This window comes from Stigmatopora nigra, chromosome 5, assembly GCF_051989575.1.
Source record: "Stigmatopora nigra isolate UIUO_SnigA chromosome 5, RoL_Snig_1.1, whole genome shotgun sequence".
Lineage (NCBI taxonomy): Eukaryota > Metazoa > Chordata > Actinopteri > Syngnathiformes > Syngnathidae > Stigmatopora > Stigmatopora nigra.
In genome coordinates this window covers 14,556,617-14,580,262 of record NC_135512.1, presented here as the reverse complement: position 1 = coordinate 14,580,262, position 23,646 = coordinate 14,556,617, and the positions used below count along the sequence as shown (strand labels likewise).

The 23,646-nt window shown below is 41.7% G+C and overlaps 15 non-coding genes across 15 annotated transcripts; all 15 read right to left on the bottom strand.

Annotated features, from left to right (window-relative positions):
* Positions 1–422: 422 nt before the first annotated feature.
* trnal-caa (transfer RNA leucine (anticodon CAA)) lies at positions 423–496 on the bottom strand. Its single transcript has one exon. It is a non-coding gene; the product is annotated as a tRNA-Leu (tRNA).
* Positions 497–765: 269 nt separating this feature from the next.
* On the bottom strand, positions 766–838 carry trnam-cau (transfer RNA methionine (anticodon CAU)). Its single transcript has one exon. It is a non-coding gene; the product is annotated as a tRNA-Met (tRNA).
* A 948-nt stretch (positions 839–1,786) lies between these two features.
* On the bottom strand, positions 1,787–1,859 carry trnam-cau (transfer RNA methionine (anticodon CAU)). Its single transcript has one exon. It is a non-coding gene; the product is annotated as a tRNA-Met (tRNA).
* A 609-nt stretch (positions 1,860–2,468) lies between these two features.
* On the bottom strand, positions 2,469–2,541 carry trnam-cau (transfer RNA methionine (anticodon CAU)). The gene has a single exon. It is a non-coding gene; the product is annotated as a tRNA-Met (tRNA).
* A 944-nt stretch (positions 2,542–3,485) lies between these two features.
* Positions 3,486–3,558, bottom strand: trnam-cau (transfer RNA methionine (anticodon CAU)). The gene has a single exon. It is a non-coding gene; the product is annotated as a tRNA-Met (tRNA).
* A 266-nt stretch (positions 3,559–3,824) lies between these two features.
* Positions 3,825–3,897, bottom strand: trnam-cau (transfer RNA methionine (anticodon CAU)). Its single transcript has one exon. It is a non-coding gene; the product is annotated as a tRNA-Met (tRNA).
* A 270-nt stretch (positions 3,898–4,167) lies between these two features.
* On the bottom strand, positions 4,168–4,240 carry trnam-cau (transfer RNA methionine (anticodon CAU)). The gene has a single exon. It is a non-coding gene; the product is annotated as a tRNA-Met (tRNA).
* A 952-nt stretch (positions 4,241–5,192) lies between these two features.
* Positions 5,193–5,265, bottom strand: trnam-cau (transfer RNA methionine (anticodon CAU)). The gene has a single exon. It is a non-coding gene; the product is annotated as a tRNA-Met (tRNA).
* Positions 5,266–15,725: 10,460 nt separating this feature from the next.
* On the bottom strand, positions 15,726–15,798 carry trnam-cau (transfer RNA methionine (anticodon CAU)). Its single transcript has one exon. It is a non-coding gene; the product is annotated as a tRNA-Met (tRNA).
* Positions 15,799–16,064: 266 nt separating this feature from the next.
* On the bottom strand, positions 16,065–16,137 carry trnai-aau (transfer RNA isoleucine (anticodon AAU)). The gene has a single exon. It is a non-coding gene; the product is annotated as a tRNA-Ile (tRNA).
* A 950-nt stretch (positions 16,138–17,087) lies between these two features.
* On the bottom strand, positions 17,088–17,160 carry trnam-cau (transfer RNA methionine (anticodon CAU)). The gene has a single exon. It is a non-coding gene; the product is annotated as a tRNA-Met (tRNA).
* Positions 17,161–17,430: 270 nt separating this feature from the next.
* trnam-cau (transfer RNA methionine (anticodon CAU)) lies at positions 17,431–17,503 on the bottom strand. Its single transcript has one exon. It is a non-coding gene; the product is annotated as a tRNA-Met (tRNA).
* Positions 17,504–17,771: 268 nt separating this feature from the next.
* Positions 17,772–17,844, bottom strand: trnam-cau (transfer RNA methionine (anticodon CAU)). Its single transcript has one exon. It is a non-coding gene; the product is annotated as a tRNA-Met (tRNA).
* Positions 17,845–18,112: 268 nt separating this feature from the next.
* On the bottom strand, positions 18,113–18,185 carry trnam-cau (transfer RNA methionine (anticodon CAU)). The gene has a single exon. It is a non-coding gene; the product is annotated as a tRNA-Met (tRNA).
* A 923-nt stretch (positions 18,186–19,108) lies between these two features.
* On the bottom strand, positions 19,109–19,181 carry trnav-cac (transfer RNA valine (anticodon CAC)). Its single transcript has one exon. It is a non-coding gene; the product is annotated as a tRNA-Val (tRNA).
* Positions 19,182–23,646: the final 4,465 nt, after the last annotated feature.

Genomic DNA, 23,646 nt, shown 5'->3' with positions numbered 1-23,646 from the left:
TGAAGTACCTCTTGAGACGACAGTGGAATTAAGTTTTTGTTAAATGTAAGTGGCCAAATTTTCAAGTAAAATATAACAAACCATAGCCCAAAGTGAGGGGTGAACTCACGATCTTCAGATTATAAGACTGACGCGGTGCCAACTGCGCCATTGGGGCATGTTTATAATTTGTTTGGGATAAAATGATCAATTTCTGGTCAGCAACCTTCCTTTTTATGGCCGATAGTTGTCGATTTTGATCTGGGATTAAAACTGTGTGGTGTTTACCTTCACTGGTTATATTATTAAGCAAAACATCCCATTGTTTTAACTCAGCAAATTCCAATCTCAATGATTCACTGAAGTACCTCTTGAGACGACAGTGGAATTAAGTTTTTGTTAAATGTAAGTGGCCAAATTTTCAAGTAAATTGTAACAAACCATTGCCCAAGTGAGGGTTGAACTCACGGCCTTCAGATTTTGAGACTGACGCGCTGCCAACTGCGCCATTGGGGCATGTTATTTTAATTTATCTGGGATAAAATGATCAATTTCTGGTTAGCAACCTTCCTTTTTATGGACGATAGTTGTCGATTTTAATCTGGGATTAAAACTGTGTGTGGTGTTTTCCTTCACTGGTTATATTAGTAAGCAAAACATTCCATTGTTTTAATTTAGCGAATTCCAATCTCAATGATTCACTGAAGTACCTCTTGAGACGACAGTGGAATTAAGTTTTTGTTAAATGTAAGTGGCCAAATTTTCAAGTAAAATATAACAAACCATTGCCCCAAGTGAGGGTTGATCTCACGACCTTCAGATTATGAGACTGACGCGCTGCCAACTGCGCCATTGGGGCATGTTTTGTTAAATCATTTGGAATAAAATGATCAATTTCTGGTTAGCAACCTTCCTTTTTATGGCGGATAGTTGTCGATTTTAATCTAGGATTAAAACTGTATGTGGTGTTTACCTTCACTGGTTATATTAGTGAGCAAAACATCCCATTGTTTTAACTCAGCGAATTCCAATCTCAATGATTCACTGAAGTACCTCTTGAGACGGCAGTGGAATTAAGTTTATGTTAAATGTAAGTGGCCAAATTTTCCAGAAAAATATAACAAACCATTGCACCAAGTGAGGGTTGAACTCATGACCTTCAGATTATGAGGCTGACGCACTGCCAACTGCGACATTGGGGCATATTTATAATTTATTTGGGATAAAATGATCAATTTCTGGTTAGCAACCTTCCTTTTTATGGCCGATAGTTGTCGATTTTAATCTGGGATAAAAACTTTATGGTGTTTACCTTCACTGGTAATATTAGTAAGCGAAACGTCCCATTGTTTTAACTCAGCAAATTCCAATCTCAATGATTCACTGAAGTACCTCTTGAGACGACAGTGGAATTAAGTTTTTGTTAAATGTAAGTGGCCAAATTTTCCAGAAAAATATAACAAACCATTGCACCAAGTGAGGGTTGAACTCATGACCTTCAGATTATGAGGCTGACGCACTGCCAACTGCGACATTGGGGCATATTTATAATCTATTTGGGATAAAATGATCAATTTCTGGTTAGCAACCTTCCTTTTTATGGCCGATAGTTGTCGATTTTAATCTGGGATAAAAACTTTATGGTGTTTACCTTCACTGGTAATATTAGTAAGCGAAACGTCCCATTGTTTTAACTCAGCAAATTCCAATCTCAATGATTCACTGAAGTACCTCTTGAGACGACAGTGGGATTAAGTTTTTGTTAAATGTAAGTGGCCAAATTTTCAAGTAAATCATAACAAACCATTGCCCCAAGTGAGGGTTGAACTCACGACCTTCAGATTATGAGACTGACGCGCTGCCAACTGCGCCATTGGGGCATGTTATTTAATCTTATCTGGGATAAAATGATCAATTTCTGGTTAGCAACCTTCCTTTTTATGGACGATAGTTGTCGATTTTAATCTGGGATTAAAACTGTGTGTGGTGTTTACCTTCACTGGTTATATTAGTAAGCAAAACATTCCATTGTTTTTACTCAGCGAATTCCAATCTCAATGATTCACTGAAGTACCTCTTGAGACGGCAGTGGAATTAAGTTTATGTTAAATGTAAGTGGCCAAATTTTCCAGAAAAATATAACAAACCATTGCACCAAGTGAGGGTTGAACTCATGACCTTCAGATTATGAGGCTGACGCACTGCCAACTGCGACATTGGGGCATATTTATAATTTAATTGGGATAAAATGATCAATTTCTGGTTAGCAACCTTCCTTTTTATGGCCGATAGTTGTCGATTTTAATCTGGGATAAAAACTTTATGGTGTTTACCTTCACTGGTAATATTAGTAAGCGAAACGTCCCATTGTTTTAACTCAGCAAATTCCAATCTCAATGATTCACTGAAGTACCTCTTGAGACGACAGTGGAATTAAGTTTTTGTTAAATGTAAGTGGCCAAATTTTCAAGTAAATCATAACAAACCATTGCCCCAAGTGAGGGTTGAACTCATGACCTTCAGATTATGAGACTGACGCGCTGCCAACTGCGCCATTGGGGCATGTTTTTAATTCATCTGGGATAAAATGATCAATTTCTGGTTAGCAACCTTCCTTTTTATGGCCGATAGTTGTCGATTTTAATCTGGGATTAAAACTGTGTGGTGTTTACCTTCACTGGTTATATTATTAAGCAAAACATCCCATTGTTTTAACTCAGAAAATTCCAATCTCAATGATTCACTGAAGTACCTCTTGAGACGACAGTGGAATTAAGTTTTTGTTAAATGTAAGTGGCCAAATTTTCCAGAAAAATATAACAAACCATTGCACCAAGTGAGGGTTGAACTCATGACCTTCAGATTATGAGGCTGACGCACTGCCAACTGCGACATTGGGGCATATTTATAATCTATTTGGGATAAAATGATCAATTTCTGGTTAGCAACCTTCCTTTTTATGGCCGATAGTTGTCGATTTTAATCTGGGATAAAAACTTTATGGTGTTTACCTTCACTGGTAATATTAGTAAGCGAAACGTCCCATTGTTTTAACTCAGCAAATTCCAATCTCAATGATTCACTGAAGTACCTCTTGAGACGGCAGTGGAATTAAGTTTATGTTAAATGTAAGTGGCCAAATTTTCCAGAAAAATATAACAAACCATTGCACCAAGTGAGGGTTGAACTCATGACCTTCAGATTATGAGGCTGACGCACTGCCAACTGCGACATTGGGGCATATTTATAATTTATTTGGGATAAAATGATCAATTTCTGGTTAGCAACCTTCCTTTTTATGGCCGATAGTTGTCGATTTTAATCTGGGATAAAAACTTTATGGTGTTTACCTTCACTGGTAATATTAGTAAGCGAAACGTCCCATTGTTTTAACTCAGCAAATTCCAATCTCAATGATTCACTGAAGTACCTCTTGAGACGACAGTGGAATTAAGTTTTTGTTAAATGTAAGTGGCCAAATTTTCAAGTAAATCATAACAAACCATTGCCCCAAGTGAGGGTTGAACTCATGACCTTCAGATTATGAGACTGACGCGCTGCCAACTGCGCTATTGGGGCATGTTTTTAATTCATCTGGGATAAAATGATCAATTTCTGGTTAGCAACCTTCCTTTTTATGGCCGATAGTTGTCGATTTTAATCTGGGATTAAAACTGTGTGGTGTTTACCTTCACTGGTTATATTATTAAGCAAAACATCCCATTGTTTTAACTCAGAAAATTCCAATCTCAATGATTCACTGAAGTACCTCTTGAGACGACAGTGGGATTAAGTTTTTGTTAAATGTAAGTGGCCAAATTTTCAAGTAAATCATAACAAACCATTGCCCCAAGTGAGGATTGAACTCACGACCTTCAGATTATGAGACTGACGCGCTGCCAACTGCGCCATTGGGGCATGTTATTTAAAATTATCTGGGATAAAATGATCAATTTCTGGTTAGCAACCTTCCTTTTTATGGACGATAGTTGTCGATTTTAATCGTGGATTAAAACTGTGTGTGGTCTTTACCTTCACTGGTTATATTAGTAAGCAAAACATTCCATTGTTTTAACTCAGCGAATTCCAATCTCAATGATTCACTGAAGTACCTCTTGAGACGACAGTGGAATTAAGTTTTTGTTAAATGTAAGTGGCCAAATTTTCAAGTAAAATATAACAAACCATTGCCCCAAGTGAGGGTTGAACTCACGACCTTCAGATTATGAGACTGTCGCGCTGCCAACTGTGCCATTGGGGCATGTTTTTTAAATCATTTGGAATAAAATGATCAATTTCTGGTTAGCAACCTTCCTTTTTATGGCGGATAGTTGTCGATTTTAATCTGGGATTTAAACTGTATGTGGTGTTTACCTTCACTGGTTGTATTAGTGAGCAAAACATCCCATTGTTTTAACTCAGCGAATTCCAATCTCAATGATTCACTGAAGTACCTCTTGAGATGGCAGTGGATTTAAGTTTATGTTAAATGTAAGTGGCAACATTTTCAAGTAAGATATTACAAATCATTGCCTTCAGTGAGGGTTGAACTCACGACCTTTAGATTAAGAGACTGACGCGCTGCCTACTGCGCCTTTGGGGCATATATTTATAGTTTATTTGGAATAAAATGATCAATTTCTGGTTAGCAACCGTCCTTTTTATGGCAGGAAGTTGTCTATTTTAATCTGGGAATAAAACTGTCTGGTGTTTACCTTCACAGGTAATATAAGTAAACAAAACCTCCCATTGTCTTAACTCAGCGAAGTCCAATTTAGTTAATTCACTGAAATACCTCTCGAGAAGACAGTGGAATTAAATTTTTGTTAAATGTGAATTGCCAAAATTTTCAAGTAATATATTGCAAACCATTGCGCCAAGTAAGGGTTGAACTCACGTCCGTCATATTGTGAGACTGACACGCTGCCTACTGCGCCATTGGTGCATGTGTCTTTGGTTAATTTGGAATAAAATAATCAATTTCTGGTTAGCAACCCTCCTTTTTATGACCGATAGTTGTCGATTTTAATCTGGGATTAAAACTGTGTGGTGTTTACCTTCACTGGTTGTATTAGTGAGCAAAACATCCCATTGTTTTAACTCAGCGAATTCCAATCTCAATGATTCACTGAAGTACCTCTCGAGACGACAGTGGAATTAAATTTTTGTTAAATGTAAATTGCCAAATTTTCAAGCAAGATATTACAAACGATCGCCCCAAGTGAGGGTTGAACTCACGACCTTCAGATTATGAGACTGACGCGCTGCCTACTGCGCCATTGGGGCATGTGTTTTAAGATTGTTTGTAATAAAATGATCAATTTCCGGTTAGCAACCGTCCTTTTTATGGCAGGAAGTTGTCTATTTTAATCTGGGAATAAAACTGTCTGGTGTTTACCTTCACAGGTAATATAAGTAAACAAAACCTCCCATTGTCTTAACTCAGCGAAGTCCAATTTAGTTAATTCACTGAAATACCTCTCGAGAAGACAGTGGAATTAAATTTTTGTTAAATGTGAATTGCCAAAATTTTCAAGTAATATATTGCAAACCATTGCGCCAAGTAAGGGTTGAACTCACGTCCTTCATATTGTGAGACTGACACGCTGCCTACTGCGCCATTGGAGCATGTGTCTTTGGTTAATTTGGAATAAAATAATCAATTTCTGGTTAGCAACCCTCCTTTTTATGACCGATAGTTGTCGATTTTAATCTGGGATTAAAACTGTGTGGTGTTTACCTTCACTGGTAATATTAGTAAGCAAAACCTCCCATTGTCTTAACTCAGCGAAGTCCAATTTAGGTAATTCACTGAAGTACCTCTCGAGACGACAGTGGAATTAAGTTTTTGTTAAATGTAAATGGGCAAATTTTCAAGTAATATATTGCAAACCATTGCCCAAAGTGATGGTTGAACTCACGACCGACAGATTATGAGACTGACACGCTGCCCACTGCGCCATTGGGGCATATGTTTTTGGTTAATTTGGAGTAAAATGATAAATTTCTGGTTAGCAACCCTCCTTTTTATGGCTGAAAGTTGTCGATTTTATTCACAGCATCAAACTGTGTGAAGTGTTTACCTTCACTGGTAATATTAGTAAGCAACACCTCCCATTGTCTTAACTCAGCGAAGTCCAATTTAGGTAATTCACTGAAGTACCTCTCGAGACGACAGTGGAATTAAGTTTGAGTTGAATGTAATTTGCCAAGTTTTCAAGTATTATACTACAAACCATTGCCCCAAGTGAGGGTTGAACTCACGGCCTTCAGATTATGAGACTGACACGTCGCCAACTGCGCAATTGGGACATGTTTGGCAAGTCAACTTGGAAAAACAAAATCTATTTCTGGTTAGCAACCCTCCTTTTTATGGCCGATAGTTGTCGATTTTAATCTGGGATTAAAACTGTGTGTGGTGTTTGTGGAGTATAGAATGTATTATAGTCACAAGAATAGAATTTTGCAGAGCCTAGTGGAAAGTTTCATTATGACACCTATGAGTTAGGGGCGTGTCATATACCAAGACACGCCCATTTATTTGTTCACCTCTTCCAGCCTAAAGTTTGTACCTAGGTCACATGACCCTTTGTTAATAAAACTAGCTCTACCGTTTGGGGTAGGTAGGGATTCGAACTGGTCAGGCTGGGGGATGGACACATCCCCCAGCGCTGGCTACTCTGACCCCTCCTTCACCTGAAGTCTTTGGAAATCTCATCAAGCCGACTCTGCGTGTGCTACATCTGATCCGAAGTTATTGAATGTATATGGTTTTAAACCTGACAGACACGCTGCCTATTGCGCCATTGAGGCATGTTTTTAGTCCATTTGGAATAAGAAAATCAATTTCTGGTTAGCAACCCTCCTTTTCATGGCCGGATGTTGTCGATTTTAATCTGGGATTAAAAATGTGTGTGGTGTTTACCTTCACTGGTAATATTAGTAAGCAAAACGTCCCACAGTCTTAACTCAGCAAAGTCCAATTTAGATAATTCACTGAAGTACCTCTTGAGACGACAGTGGAATTAAGTTTTTGTTAAATGTAAGTGGCCAAATTTTAAAGGAATATATTGCAAACCATTGCCTCAAGTGAGGTTTGAACTCACGGCCTTCAGATTATGAGACTGACACACTGCCAACAACGCCATTGGGGCATGTTTGGCAAGTAAATTTAGAATAAAATGATCAATTTCTGGTTAGCAACCCTCCTTTTTATGGCCGATAGTTGTCGATTTGAAGATGAGCACATGTCTGGGAGAAGATGGCCGACCAAAGTGGAGCCGCTAAACAAAGAAAAGCGTAGCTCAAATGCTCATCCTCCAGCAGTTCACGCTCCCCCGACGCAACGAGACGGGGGATGGCCCAACTCAACCACCCCTGACGCAAAGAGAGGGGGTCGCCACCTCAATAGATTGCACAATGCTCTTAAAGAACCCCACGGTGGGGCCATAGAGAGAGCCCCCACCAGCCCAAGGCCCCCACCCCCTGCACAAACAGGGAGGGGTGGGGGACTGAGAGATACAGAAAGAGAAAGAGAGTTGACAAAGAGAGAGACAGAGAAAGTTGAAAAAGAGAGAGACAGAAAAAGTTGACAAAGAGAAAGACAGAGAAAGTTGACAAAGAGAGAGAGACAGAGAAAGTTGACAGAGAGAAAGACAGAGAAAGTTGACAGAAAGACAGAGATGTGGAGAGAGAGAGACAGGGAGTAGGTCTGAAAATACAACTTCAGGAGCAGGTTAAGAACGAGTGAGATCAATTTAAATAGGAAATAGGTTTATTACCGGACTGCAGGGTGGTTGGAGAATGCTCCGACAGCTGTGAACCTCTCACAGCCTGCCTTCCTCGCAATTCTCTCTGAATGAACAGAGCTCAGTCTTTTTATAGGAACTATAGGGTAATATTTCTAAGACAGTGATGTAGGACAGAGCTTATGTAAACAACACTTTGGGCTAATATGGTTAGACATTAGCAGGTTTAAGTTGTATGCAAACATGATATTTTTATAGCACACACAAACTGCCGCAGCCTATCTTATATTGCGCGTTTCGAACAAACAGTTCCAAAGTGAGTTGGCCATATTCCACAATACAAGGAAACAATTGCAAGGCCAGCTAGTTAGCTATCTTACAATTCGTAGTGCGAACAAACAATTGCAAGGCCAGCTAGTTGGCTTTTCCTACATTCCACTGTCCTAACAACCAATTGTAAAACCAGTTTGGCCACATTGGCTGGACATGAACAAACAATTATTAAACCAGTTGGCAGGTCTACCCCAATAGGGAGATGTAGAGAGACAGAGATGTAGAGAGACAGAGAGATGTAGAGAGACAGAGAGATGTAGAGACACAGAGAGATGTAGAGAGACAGAGATTTAGAGAGACAGAGAGATGTAGAGAGACAGAGAGATGTAGAGAGACAGAGAGATGTAGAGAGACAGAGAGATGTAGAGAGACAGAGAGATGTAAAGAGACAGAGAGATGTAGAGAGACAGAGAGATGTAGAGAGACAGAGAGATGTGGAGAGAGAGACAAGGATGTAGAGAGAGAAAGAGAGAGACAGATAGTTGATAATATTATGATATATTAGTGACAAATTATGGGTCCTTTATTAAACACTGAAATATTTATTAGGAAATTCCTGAAAGGTTGAAAGGTTATTTTTCCTAAATGTTAATTGTGGTAATAGTGAGCCGAGAAAATGGCTCTTATATTAAATAAAACTGCCTACTTGGTGCGGATAGGAATTCAATAGGAATTCCGCTAGCGCAATTTAACTATGTTCATATAGCTAATTTAGCAATATGCGAGTGATTTAGATTTAAGTATTAAGAATCATCCAAATTATTAAATGAAGACAATGCAGAAATGGCATTGATCCAAATTATTAGGTAAATTGTACCTGACAAGTTTAGATAAAATAATTCATTTAGGATAAGCATGATTTCTATAGGATGGAATAAGATGAATATGTTTAGTGCACGAAACATGATTCATTGTTTTTTTCCATCACTAGATGAAATATGCTTTAGCGTGAGTCATATTAATGACTATTAAATATCACGGATCGCATTAGCATCAAATAATTGATGTCAACCAAATGCCGTTAACCTAGTTCTTTTGAGAATGACTAGTGCTGATAGGACAGCAAAAGGTGGTTAGCTGCCAAGAAGCCCCAGACTGGGGATGGCGCTCTCCACTAGTGCCAAAAAATTGCAGACCACTGATGTCTGATTATGAATGAGTGTGAGCGTGAATGGTTGTTTGTCTTTTTGTGTTTTTGATTGGCCAACCACCGAGATATAATCAATCCGTTAGATATCAAGGTGGAAAAGGATTTAGCAAATTGGAATCAATTTCTGAAACCGCCAATAAGCCCTTTTCAGGGATGGCAGCGAAGGATTTGGAAATTTGAAGTCGATTTCTGAAATCGCCAATAAGCCCTTTTCCGGGATGGCGATGACAAATTATGAAAAAAATATTTTGTCAAATGAAATTTTTAATGAAAAAAGCAGTACTCCAAATGTGAAACTTGAAGTGGAGGAATAAAACTGCTATGCGAAATTTGGGAGCACTGAGAAAAACAAAAAACAAAAACAGTGCATGATATGAAATTCCAAAGAACCATAGATATTTAGTGATAATGACATCCAAATTGTGTTAACAGAATGATTGACTGAATTGACAAAAGGTTCCATATTTCGTTATGAAATCATTGTGCCGACATAACGAGGTCATCCGGACAACAAAATATGGAAAGCCTCTTTAATAGACCATGCCAAACGCCATTATTCACTACACGATTGGAGCTGGATGATTAGACTAATCTGGCTATCTGCGTAAGAGAAAAAAACTTTAAAGAAATGCATTGAATTTGGGTTAGCAGAAGGAGACTGTGCTTCTCAACAGGAAACATGGAGAAGACGCACGAACAACCCAAAATGAGAACGTCCGTACAACTGTTGCTGTTGTTGTTGTTGTAGAGGCAGCGCCCAGGTGGCCCTAACATAGGGTACGCCTGGCTAGCGCTAGCATCTTGGACGGCTCAGTCACCAGCACGTCCAGGGGGGGTGAGGCGACACCGAAGATCTGGAGGCGGAGGGAAGAAAGGCTGGGGCAACGCTGGAGCCAATGTTCGAGGTCTTGCGTCTCTTCCCGGCAGAGGGGGCAGGTTGGGTCGAGGGTGGGGTTGAGAAGGTGACGGTAGGCTCTCAGGCTTGGGTGGTGGCCCGAGCGGAGGTGGGCGATGAGAACCGCGTCGCTCCGGTTCTTCACGCGCGCACAGTCTTGGCGCCAGTTATATTTTGGGTAGACGACCGCTGCGCGATGATCCGGTCTTGGTGGATTGTCGCGAATTAGTCGTCTGATGGCTGCCTTGGCTGGGGCGAATGAGATTGGTCGTGGCTCATCGACCTTGGAGGAGGCGGCTTCCTTTGCTAGGGCGTCTGCCATCTCGTTCCCAGGCAACCCAGAGTGACCTGGGGTCCACAGGAGGGCTGTCCGAGCCCTGCGCTGGTTCAGCAGACGACGGATTTCGCCGGTGTCGGCCGAGTGGCTGGCGATGGCAGTCAGTAGGGATTGACTGTCCGAGCACACTGCGACGTCACCAGCTATGTTCGTGTCAGTTAGCCATTGCAGGGCCATCGTCATGGCCGCCTTCTCTTCCTCGAAGGAGGACGTGAAAGGGGCCCCACGCATCAGCTTTGAGTGCGTGGTGATTGGGTCTGCCGGATCTCCAGTGGTGACGATCATTGCCACCCCGCCGGCCCTTGTTCCATCGGTAGCAGAGCCGTCGGTGTAGATGGTGACCTCTGTTGCGACTGCACGGATGGCGGAGATGGCACGTTCCCGAAGGACTGGCGGGGGATCGAGTTTTGTGGCACTCCCAAGGGTTGCAGAGACTGTCCAGAGGTCGGTGTCGTTCACCCATGGGCACTCGATGGGGGGCGGGAGGACCTCTCGTTGGTTGGACACGGCGGGGGGGGGGGGGGGGGGCGGACATAATTCCCGACGCGGTCTTGCGCCAGCTGGAACGCTGGAGACGGTGCACGACTGTCTTAGTGGCAAGTTCGTGCCGAGGGTGATCAGGAGGAAGGCGGAGGGCCTTTTCAAAGGAGATGGCTGCTAGTTGGTTTACTCGCGAGGAGTAGGAGCACACGCCTGCTTCTAGCTGCAGCGCCTCAACTGGTGTAGTCCTCAGTTGGCCCGTCAAGATGCGCAGGGCACTGTTCTGGGCGCGACCAAGGTCGTCGAGTCGCGACCGCGACAGGAAGGGTTGCCATGCTGGGGCGGCATAGTCCATGACACTCCGCTGAAGGGCGAGGTGGACAGAGCATAGGCTGTTTTTCTGCCAGCCCCAGTCTTTTGTGGTCAGAGAGGCAAGGATGCAGTTTCGGGCAGCCACTGTCTTGGTGACGGCCTTCACGTGTGGCCCGAAACTCAGGCACCTGTCGAGCTTTACCCCAAGAAATTTGGGGGTGGGGTTGAAGTGCAGGCTCGTTGTTCCCACAGTGACGGACGGGGACCAGGAAGCCTCCCTTGGGTTGGTTGAGAAGAAAGTGACCTCACTCTTCGAGGCGTTCAACTTCATCTTCTTTTTGCAGCTCCACTCGCAGACAGCTCCGACTGCGTTCTGGATCGCCGCCTCAGCGTCTTCCTTGCGTGTACTCTGTGCCAGCAGGGCAACATCGTCGGCATAAAGCGCGATGTCGACACCTGCTGGGAGGACTCTTCGGAGGTTGTTGATGTATAACACGAAGAGGAGGGGTGCAAGGACAGAGCCTTGGGGGAGACCTTGGCGCAGTGGAACAGACTTTCCCCGCTCCCCGTTTATTATGACCCTGGCTCGGCGGTCGGAGAGGAAGCTCTTTAACCACTGGGCAGTTTGGGCTGGCATGCCTGCGTCCAGCGCCGTCAGGAGGAGATCCTCCTTCCAGACACGGTCGTAGCCTTTGCTGTAGTCCAGCAGGGCCATCACTCCGCGGAGCGTTTTTTTCCGTAGGAAGCCGTTGCTAATGGTCTGCGTGACGTGGAGGATCTGGTCTTCGCAGCTTCTCAGTTTGCGGAAGCCCGCCTGCTCTCTGCAGATCCAACCTCCGGTTTCTGCCTCGTAGTACACTCGGTTGTGGATGATTCTCTCGAGGGTCTTCACCACGCACGAGGTCAGGCTGATTGGACGATAGGAAGAGACGTCACTGGCAGGTTTGCCAGTCTTCCTGAGAGGTAGGATGGTTGCCTCTCTCCATGCCTGCGGGCAGGAACCGGATCTGAAGGATTCATTGAAGATTCCCAGGAGTTCCCGCCTGGCCGCAGGTCCCGCGCCTTGATGAAGGATGGGGGGATATCGTCCGGGCCTGGGGCGCCCGTCGGTCGTACAGGGGAGGGGGGGAGACTCCAGGGTCTCGGTGGCGCCAGCTCCATGACCGGGCCGATGGTCCGAGTCGTGGGGTGCGCGCCTGACAAAGCACATTCGCCCAGAGGTCTGGTTGAATGGAAGGAGCCACGAAGAGGCTGTGCTTGTTCCCTTCCACAACTGTTGCTGACCAAATAGCAGACATGAAAATAGCTGAAAAGGAGGATGCAGATCCACCTTGGCACTGTAAGGAGGTTCTCTCAGTTGAAACGTTTGAGGAGACAGGTAAGATAAGCTTATTGACGTGATCAGATGTAATGGAAAGCATCCAATATTTATTGGAAAATTATTGATCAGGGAGCAATTCCATAAACAATTAGGAACTTTTTATATTGGTTTTATTGTCTCCAAAAAAGGTGAAAGCGTTTCAATTGAGAACAAACCTTCTTACAGATTTTGAAGTAAACAATTAGAGAGAAGAGAGACTACAATGGATAGATATGTAACTACATTTTAATTTTATGTCTGACTATTGGAAAATGTTGATTAAGAAAGTTTTAAAGGAGATGATTGGCAAACTCCAAAGAAAATGGAATCTTACATTTGATAAAAAGAACTACTAGTTTGGGATATTTTGAATTTCAAACAATTGAGTTTAATATGCAACGCAATACACATTGTTAATTGAATTGGGACTTGATTACTATGCTTTTTCTAAGTAATGAGTTTTAATTGCTCTAAAAGACCATTATGCTAGAAAATATTAACCCTGATAAACAGTTACAGTTTAGTGGGTTCAATTCTTTTCAGAATTATAAATGTTTACATTTGTTTCTGATTATTAATTGACGTGAATATAACTGTTGCAGAGAGCGGGAAAGCTGTTTTCCTGAAGAGAAAGCAGCCTGGTTTGCTCTTTGTATTTTTCCTATTTTTAGCATGATTAGTTAATTTGTGTAATTGCAGGAAAGGAACAATCAAATATAGTTTTTGATCTTAACATGGAAGCAGTGATCAAAATAGAATAACAGCTAGTATTTTTACTTTTGACTGATAAAACATTCAGATTTTCACAAACAAAGGGATGGAATAAGTAAGAATGTTGTGATTTTTGTTCATTTGAGTATTAAGCCCAACCAAGTGGTTGTTTCCAGGTGTCGAGCACGCGCTAAAGACAACAGCAGCTAAAGCAGCAGCGCAAACACTCACTGCACAGTATTCACAACAACAAAAACTGAGTCGAAAACAGTATTAATTGATATGCAAAACATTGTATCACAGAAGGTAGAAATGCATCTATACAGAAAGACACAGAACAGTCTGCAGACGACCTGTACACAGCTAAAGGCCTAGCGCGCCTACCAATTTTTTTTCCAAAATTGAGCCATGGAAGGAGCCATGTCTCAACAGGGGGGGTGATGGACATGGTACAGCGTGTGTTCCATGTCCCATAGGTCTAAATACCTACTTTTAATTTTTTTGTAGGAACTGTTTGATTTGTTGCAGACATGGTGTGCAAGGTAACCTCAGGCCCAAACGAGGACAACGTCCAAAAGAGCGTGGGACTGGTCGAGGAAACAAATGTTCATGGAAGACCATTCCAACATCCTCTATGGGAAGGTGAAACATAAACAAAGGCTAAGGGCAAGGCAGATCTACTCACAGAATGGATGGTCACATGTTTGGAGAAACTTGTCCAAAGAACAGGCAAGCTGCCGTGATCCCCTTTTGTCTACTTTGCAGGTGGTGGTGAAGCCAGGTGACTGGATGCTGATCCGAGTCATAAAAAGGAAGTCTTGGTTCTCTCCACGATGGGAATACCCATTCGTGGCCCAACTCACCAACCTCCACTGCTGCAGAGATTGCTGAAATGTCAAAGTGGATTCACCAATGCCAGGTCAAGGTAGTTCGAGACACAGGTGACTCTGAGTAGACTGGAAGTTGGACGGTGTCAAAACCCTTGTCCGCGAAAAACTCATCAGTCTATTCACCTGCCACGAGCACCCCTCACTTAACCATGAGCTTCCATAGACTTTGCACCTCTACACATAGGCCACAGTGAAAGCTGTTGCCACTCACATCACAATGACTCTCAGTGATTGCCTGGGCGTGTCTGAACGCCCCGCCCACAGAGACTCGAGTTGGAAAACTAGATGGTGACATACTCCTATCACAATGAGAGTGAATTGGTACTGTTACATGAGTGTGGATTAACCAAACTGTCAAGATCCTACAGGGTATAGCAGATGATTTAAAAGCCCTAAGGGAAATGGAGTTGCAGGGGGATGGAGCCAAGGATGGAGATGCTTGTGCCATGATGGGAGAACACTGCTGCACCTTCATCCCAGATGAAACCAGTTCATGACTCGAACTATATCTGGAATGAAAGCCTTGGCCAACACGGGTCGTGGTTCTCGATTCTGTTTAAATTTGCGACTCCCTCACTTGCGATTTTGTTACGGTTCTGTATTTTCTATGTATGAAAGTTATCATTCGAAATACTATCTAGCACATGCTGGTATCTTATAATGACATACAGTATCACCGCGTGCCAAATCACAATGGAGATTCTCCCACTCTTTCAAAGTGTGGCGTGTCTCGGTATGTCGATTGCTACGGGTTATTGTACTTGTTTTGACTCTCGAGACGACAGTGGAATTAAGTTTTTGTTAAATATAAGTGGCCAAATTTTCAAGGAATATATTGCAAACCATTGCCCCAAGTAAGGGCTGAACTCACGGCCTTTAGATTATGAGACTGACACGCTGCCAACTGCGCCATTGGGGCATGTTGGGCAAGTCACTTTGGAATAAAATGATCAATTTCTGGTTAGCAACCCTCCTTTTTATGGCGGATAGTTGTCGATTTTAATCTGGGATTAAAACTGTATGTGGTGTTTACCTTCACTGGTTATATTAGTGAGCAAAACATCCCATTGTTTTAACTCAGCGAATTCCAATCTCAATGATTCACTGAAGTACCTCTTGAGACGGCAGTGGAATTAAGTTTATGTTAAATGTAAGTGGCAACATTTTCAAGTAAGATATTACAAATCATTGCCTTCAGTGAGGGTTGAACTCACGACCTTTAGATTAAGAGACTGACGCGCTGCCTACTGCGCCTTTGGGGCATATATTTATAGTTTATTTGGAATAAAATGATCAATTTCTGGTTAGCAACCCTCCTTTTTACGGCCGATAGTTGTCGATTTTAATCTGGGATAAAAACTGTATGGTGTTTACCTTCACTGATAATATTAGTAAGCGAAACGTCCCATTGTTTTAACTCAGCAAATTCTAATCTCAATGATTCACTGAAGTACCTCTTGAGACGACAGTGGAATTAAGTTTTTGTTAAATGTAAGTGGCCAAATTTTCAAGTAAAATGTAATAAACCATTGCCCCAAGTGAGGGTTGAACTCACGACCTTCAGATTATGAGACTGACACGCTGCCAACTGCGCCATTGGGGCATGTTTTTAATTCATCTGGGATAAAATGATCAATTTCTGGTTAGCAACCTTCCTTTTTATGGCCGATAGTTGTCGATTTTAATCTGGGATTAAAACTGCGTGGTGTTTACCTTCACTGGATATATTAGTAAGCAAAACATCCCATTGTTTTAACTCAGCGAATTCCAATCTCAATGATTCACTGAAGTACCTATTGAGACGACAGTGGAATTAAGTTTTTGTTAAATGTAAGTGGCCAAATTTTCAAGTGAAATATAACAAACCATTGCCCCAAGTGAGGGTTGAACTCACAACCTTCAGATCATTAGACTGACGCACTGCCAACTGCGCGATTGGGGCATGTTATCTTAACTAATCTGGGATAAAATGATCAATTTCTGGTTAGCAACCTTCCTTTTTATGGCGGATAGTTGTCGATTTTAATCTGGGATTATAACTGTGTGTGGTGTTTACCTTCACTGGTTATATTAGTAACCAAAACATCCCATTGTTTTAATTCAGCTAATTCCAATCTCAATGATTCACTGAAGTACCTCTTGAGACGACAGTGGAATTAAGTTTTTGTTAAATGTAAGTGGCCAAATTTTCAAGTAAAATATAACAAACCATAGCCCAAAGTGAGGGGTGAACTCACGACCTTCAGATTATGAGACTGACGCGGTGCCAACTGCGCCATTGGGGCATGTTTTAAATTTATTAGGGATAAAATGATCAATTTCTGGTCAGCAACCTTCCTTTTTATGGCCGATAGTTGTCGATTTTGATCTGGGATTAAAACTGTGTGTGGTGTTTACCTTCACTGGTTATATTAGTAAGCAAAACATCCCATTGTTTTAACTCAGCAAATTCCAATCTCAATGATTCACTGAAGTACCTCTTGAGACGACAGTGGAATTAAGTTTTTGTTAAATGTAAGTGGCCAAATTTTCAAGAAAAATATAACAAACCATTGCACCAAGTGAGGGTTGAACTCATGACCTTCAGATTATGAGGCTGACGCGCTGCCAACTGCGACATTGGGGCATGTTTGGAATTTATTTGGGATAAAATGATCAATTTCTGGTTAGCAACCTTCCTTTTTATGGCCGATAGTTGTCGATTTTAATCTGGGATAAAAACTTTATGGTGTTTACCTTCACTGGTAATATTAGTGAATGAAACGTCCCATTGTTTTAACTCAGCAAATTCCAATCTCAATGATTCACTGAAGTACCTCTTGAGACGACAGTGGAATTAAGTTTTTGTTAAATGTAAGTGGCCAAATTTTCAAGTAAATTGTAAAAAACCATTGCCCCTAGTGAGGGTTGAACTCACAACCTTCAGATTATGAGACTGACACGCTACCAACTGCGCCATTGGGGCATGTTATTTTAACTTATCTGGGATAAAATGATCAATTTCTGGTTAGCAACCTTCCTTTTTATGGACGATAGTTGTCGATTTTAATCTGGGATTAAAACTGTGTGTGGTGTTTACCTTCACTGGTTATATTAGTAAGCAAAACATTCCATTGTTTTAACTAAGCGAATTCCAATCTCAATGATTCACTGAAGTACCTCTTGAGACGACAGTGGAATTAAGTTTTTGTTAAATGTAAGTGGCCAAATTTTCAAGTAAAATATAACAAACCATTGCCCCAAGTGAGGGTTGAACTCACGACCTTCAGATTATGAGACTGACGCGCTGCCTACTGCGCCATTGGGACATGTTATTTTAACTTATCTGGGATAAAATGATCAATTTCTGGTTAGCAACCTTCCTTTTTATGGCCGATAGTTGTCGATTTTAATCTGGGATTAAAACTGTGTGGTGTTTACCTTCACTGGATATTTTAGTAAGCAAAACATCCCATTGTTTTAACTCAGCGAATTCCAATCTCAATGATTCACTGAAGTACCTATTGAGACGACAGTGGAATTAAGTTTTTGTTAAATGTAAGTGGCCAAATTTTCAAGTAAAATATAACAAACCATTGCCCCAAGTGAGGGTTGAACTCACGACCTTCAGATTATGAGACTGACGCGCTGCCAACTGCGCCATTGGGGCATGTTTTTAAGTTATTTGGAATAAAATGATCAATTTCTGGTTAGCAACCTTCCTTTTTATGGCGGATAGTTGTTGATTTTAATCTGGGATTAAAACTGTGTGTGGTGTTTACCTTCACTGGTTATATTAGTAAGCAAAACATCCCATTGTTTTAATTCAGCGAATTCCAATCTCAATGATTCACTAAAGTACCTCTTGAGACGGCAGTGGAATTAAGTTTTTGTTAAATGTAAGTGGCAACATTTTCAGGTAAAATATAACAAACCATTGCCCCAAGTGAGGGTTGAACTCACGACCTTCAGATTATGAGACTGACGCGCTGCCTACTGCGCCATTGGGGAATGTATTGTTAGTGTATTTGGAATAAAATGATCAATTTCTGGTTAGCAACCCCCCTTTTTATGGCCGATAGTTGTCGATTTTAATCTGGGATTAAAACTGTGTGTGGTGTTTACCTCCACTGGTAATATTAGTAAAAAAAACCTCCCATTGTCCTAACTCAGCAAAGTACAATTTAGGTAATTCACTGAAGTACCTCTCGAGACAACAGTGGAATTAAGTTTTTGTTAAATGTACGTTGCCAAATTTTCAAGTAAGATATTACAACTGCACCATTGGGGCATGTGTTTTTAGTTTATTTGGAATAACATGATCAATTACTGGTTAGCAACCCTCCTTTTTATGGACGAAAGTTGTCGATTTTAATCACGGCATAAAACTGTGTGAGGTGTTTACCTTCACTGGTAATATTAGTAAGAAATATCTCTGTGAAATATATTTGTATTCTTATATTTTATCTTGCACCCTTTTCACTATGATGTATTAAGTTACTAGAATATAATTTAATTTATACCTATTGGTTAAAATGTGCACTACACCTTTCGCACTCCACCTCCTTCATTTGTATTAACGCCTTTCATTTTAATGACGTGTCTTATTTCTAATAAAACCACCGTTGAAGCAGCTTTTCGGCGGGAGATAGCTTCGAGGAGCCAGGAGAGTGGTCACACTCTCGGACCTCTGAATGGTCCACTCCCCCGCCTCTGCAGACGCGGCCTTTAACTTTCATTCCATCTGCCTCAGTGTGTGTTCCTGTGTTCGAGTTTATATAAGTGTTGGCCAGTAGACCCAACTACCTCCCATTGTCTTGACTCAGCGAAGTCCTATTTAGGTAATTCACTGAAGTACCTCTCGAGACGACAGTGTAATAACATTTTAGTTGAATGTAAATTGCCAAATTTTCAAGTAATATACTACAAACCATTGCCCCAAGTGAGGGTTGAACTCAAGGCTTTCAGTTTGTGAGACTGACACGCTGCCAACTGCGCCATTGGGGCATGTTTGCGAAGTCAATTTGGAATAACAAAATCAATTTCTGGTTGGCAACCCTCCTTTTTATGGCCGATAGTTGTCGATTTTAATCTGGGATTAAAACTGTGTGTAGTGTCTACCTTCACTGGTAATATTAGTAAGCAAACATCAGCAGACATAATTTTTTTGGAACAATTACCCAATCATTCTGCATAGACTTGCTTTTTGGGGAAGAGATCCAGCTGCTTCTAAGGGAAAATTAGATATATATAAATTAGTGTTTCGCACGATGTCCAGAATGTAAATCGGGGCTTGGGCTTAAATGTTATGACAAGAGTAAGGGCTTTTTTGACAATATGTCATCCGATGTGAAGCCCAGAAGGACCACTTGGGCAGAGCAGAAAAAGTTGAACCTGGAGACTTTTGGTGTGCAAGGAAGTTTCCTGAAAGGCCGGGGATTCCGAGGCCGCAGAGAGCAGAGCAAAGTTAAACCACGACCCCTCCCAAAAACTGATAGTGGAAGAGTGTGAGGATAAATTACTCCCTGTAAATAGATCTAGTTTTCTACAAATTTAAGAATTGCCTCCCCTTTCTGTTTTGGAGCACTTTGTGCAGAGACATTGCTGACGAAATAGGAAATGCAGATTTTGGAACTATTAACGAAGACAACCCAACAAGACTACCAACAAATGGACAACCATCATCACCAGACATATCCTTAGCAAGCCTATCCCTGATGTCCTACACCTCCTGGGAGGTCAAAACCAACCTTGGTTCCGACCACCTTCCCATCATAATCAAGATAGAAACTGACATCAGACCAACAACCAGCGAAAATAGGATTTTCATCAACTTTCGTAAAGCTAACTGGCAAGACTTTCAGACTGAAACAGAAAACAAATTCTCCAGACTTCCAGCCCCAACAGATGTCTACAGGGGTGAACAACATTTTAGGAAAATTATAAATAAGATAGCCAACAAAACCATTCCAGCAGGAAGAATAAAAACGATACTACCCGAGGTACCAACAGAAGCAATAGACAAGATAAAAACAAGAGACGAATTTAGACAAACTGACCCGGACTCCCAACGTATAACAGAACTAAATAGAGAGATAAAATCAATTATAAACAAACATAGGAGAGAGAAATGGAAAGAAACAATTGAAGACAAAAAATCGGACACAACCAAACTATTCCGACTGATAAAACATTTAAATGGCGGCAAACAAGCAAGCAACAACGAAGCAATAAAATTTAAAGGTAAATACATAACTCCAAAGAAAATAGCGGACAAATTCAACAAACAATATTCATCAGTAATACCCCACAAGACAACAAGAACAGCAAGACGAGTTACAAAAGACCTGAAGAAAAACAACAACAACATTGAACCAATTACTATAAGCCAGACAAAGGAAGCAATAAAGAAAGCCAAGGCTTCGAAAGCCTTAGGCCCAGACAAAATATCTACTCTTCACCTTAAACATTTAGGCGACAAAGGACTACAATATTTAACCGACATTTTTAACCTGTCCCTGAAAACAAGTTCGATTCCTGCAATCTGGAAGTCCTCAATCATTATTCCTCATCTTAAACCTGGTAAACCTGCAAATGAATCCTCATCATACCGTCCCGTCTCTCTTCTATGTCCCAGCATAAAGATCCTAGAACGAGTTATTCTACCAAACCTCACAGAACATCTACCAGTCCCTGACATCCAGCATGGCTTCAGGTCAAACCACTCCACTGTCACAGCTCTGCACGAGTTCACAGAATCAGTGTCAGGCGGCTTTAATGAGAATAAACCGGCAAACCGTACCCTGCTAGTCCAAATCGACCTTAGCAAGGCATTTGATATGGTCTCTCATGAAAAGCTACTCAAAGACCTGAATTTGACCACCCTACCGAGCTGTATAAAGAGATGGCTCAACTGCTACCTGTCAGGAAGACAATCAAGAGTAAATTTCAGGAATGCTACATCCAGCTCGCGCAATGTCAGGAAAGGGGGGACCGCAAGGAGCGGTTACCTCACCAATAACCTAACCTTCCTGCAATACCTGAGGATGACTTTCTAATACAATATGCGGACGATATTTCAATCTTCGTTAAAGGTACGAACATCGAATCTCTCTCTGCCAAAGCCAACAACTTCTTGGAGAAGCTGGCAGATTTTTTAGAAGAACGACAGCTGGTTGTGTCCCCGGAGAAATCCACAGTGACCTGGTTTACCCCAGCCACTGCTGAAGCTAACCTCCATCCCAAGATCACCATCAAAGGGGTACCAGTAAAACTGGAAAAAACGCCAAAACTACTTGGCGTCACATTTGACACTATGTTTTGTTTTGGCCCGCACATCAAGCAGACAGTTGCAAAGGCAAAGAAAAAGCTGAACCTACTTAAATCACTAGCAGGCTCCAGCTGGGGATGTGAAAAAGAAACACTACTCCTAACATACAAATCTATCGTCCGTTCTGTCCTTGAATATGTGAGCCCAGTATGGTCGCCAATAATTAAAGACACACACTGGAACCGGCTTCAATCAATTCAAAACCAAGCACTCAGGATAGCATCCGGATGTCTCTCTATGTCAGCCATAGACCACCTGCATGCTGAGTGTGTGGTTATGCCTCTGAAGGAGCACTGTGAAATGATCGGAAAGCAGTACCTGGCGGCATGCCATCTTGAAGGCCATCCAGGTCGCAGACTTCTTCAAGCAAACCAGAAACCAAGAAAGATGAAAAAGACCATCATCACACAGCATGGCAAGGAAATAGAAAAAGAATACGACAAGCCAAATCCTACCAAAGAAGACTACAAACAATGCGTCAAATCCATTCACACCAAAGAAGTTCAAAACATCCTCAACAAGGCAAAACCTAACAAAGTCCTCAATGCCCTACCACCTCTAATAAACCAAGAAGAAAAACTGCTAAACAGGAAGGTGAGATCCGAGCTCGCCAGGCGAGCTCGGATCTCACCTTTATACCTCGATCAGGCTACAGCAGGAAACTAAACAGCTACCTGTCCAGGATCGATCCAGGAATACAAGATGCCTGCCCAAAATGCAACTTTTCCCCCCACAATACTGAACATCTTTTTTCGTGTACAAATGACCCCACAAATCTAACCATCCAAGACCTCTGGACAAGACCAAAGTTGGTCGCAGAATTTTTAAAACTAGACGACTAAGAGAACATTTGTAACCTGTTTTTCTATCACTCCGACAAACAATACAATACAGAACAAAAAGAAGCTTGACCCCCAGAATTTAGTACCAGAGAGGCTAATCAATCAATCAATCAATGTAAATCGTCAGTGGTAATTCGGATGTAGATCCGGCGTGGCACCCGGATCTCCGGTGGAAACATTTAACCCAAAAATCCCCACTTTTTTTTGTTTGATAAAATAATTAATTAAACACTTTGGCATGTCACATACACAGAGACAATAAATTACAGTTAATATACGTTGGATGAAATACATTACATTGTCAATGCAATTGAAGGTTCACCGGATGTCTATCGCCGTCAATGGCAGCAGCCGATGTGTTAAATGAGTGGTCTTATTGATAGGAATGTGTTAAATTATTGATATTTTGATATTAGATATTTAGATATTAAAGTCCCTCTCTCTCATGATTATAATTTTGAGATCTGTTTTCAACAGTAAACTCTGTCATAATTTGAAAGCGAGCGAACCTGGCGACCAAATGTGTGTTTTACCAAACGTCCGGGGAACAAACGTCCAGGGCCCAAACGTCCGGGGACCAAACGTCCGAGGACCAAACGTCTTTCGACGAAATGTCCGAGTACCGTTTCCTCCGAGTACTCCGGTGTCCTCCCACAGTCCAAAATCATGCATATTAGGCTGTTTGGACACTTTAAATGGCCCTTAGGTATGGGTGTGAATGTGCATGGTTGTCCGTCTCCTTGTCCCCTCCGATTTATTGGCTTGCCACCAATTCAGGGTGTCCCCCGCCTCTGGCCCGAAATCAGCTAGGATAGGCCCCAGCACCCCCCACGACACTAGAGTGGATAAAGCGGTTCAGAAAATTAGATGAGATGAAATGTTAGTGAAGTTTTTACTCTGCATATTACAGCCATTGTACGTTTCTCCATACAGGGTTAAGATCTCATACCCCATGTTTTGTCCAACTCCATTTTATTTTCATAAATCTAAGGTAATTTATTGCAAAATGTATCTGGCTTGTCCGGGTGTACTTTAACATACCTATGGAGAGTTTGTGGCATGTTTTTTCAGCATTACGCTCCCATACACCTTATCTCCTATTTCATACCTGTCAACCTCTGCCGATAGCTGCCCTTATAAATGATTATGATTCCCCGTAAAAAAACCCAAAAAACCTTACAAACACCATACAACCCCAAAAAACCTTGCAAATAGTTTGCAAGGTTTTTTGGGGGTTTGTATGGGGAATCATAATCATCTATAAGGGCAGTTATCGGCAGAGGTTGACAGGTATGTAATT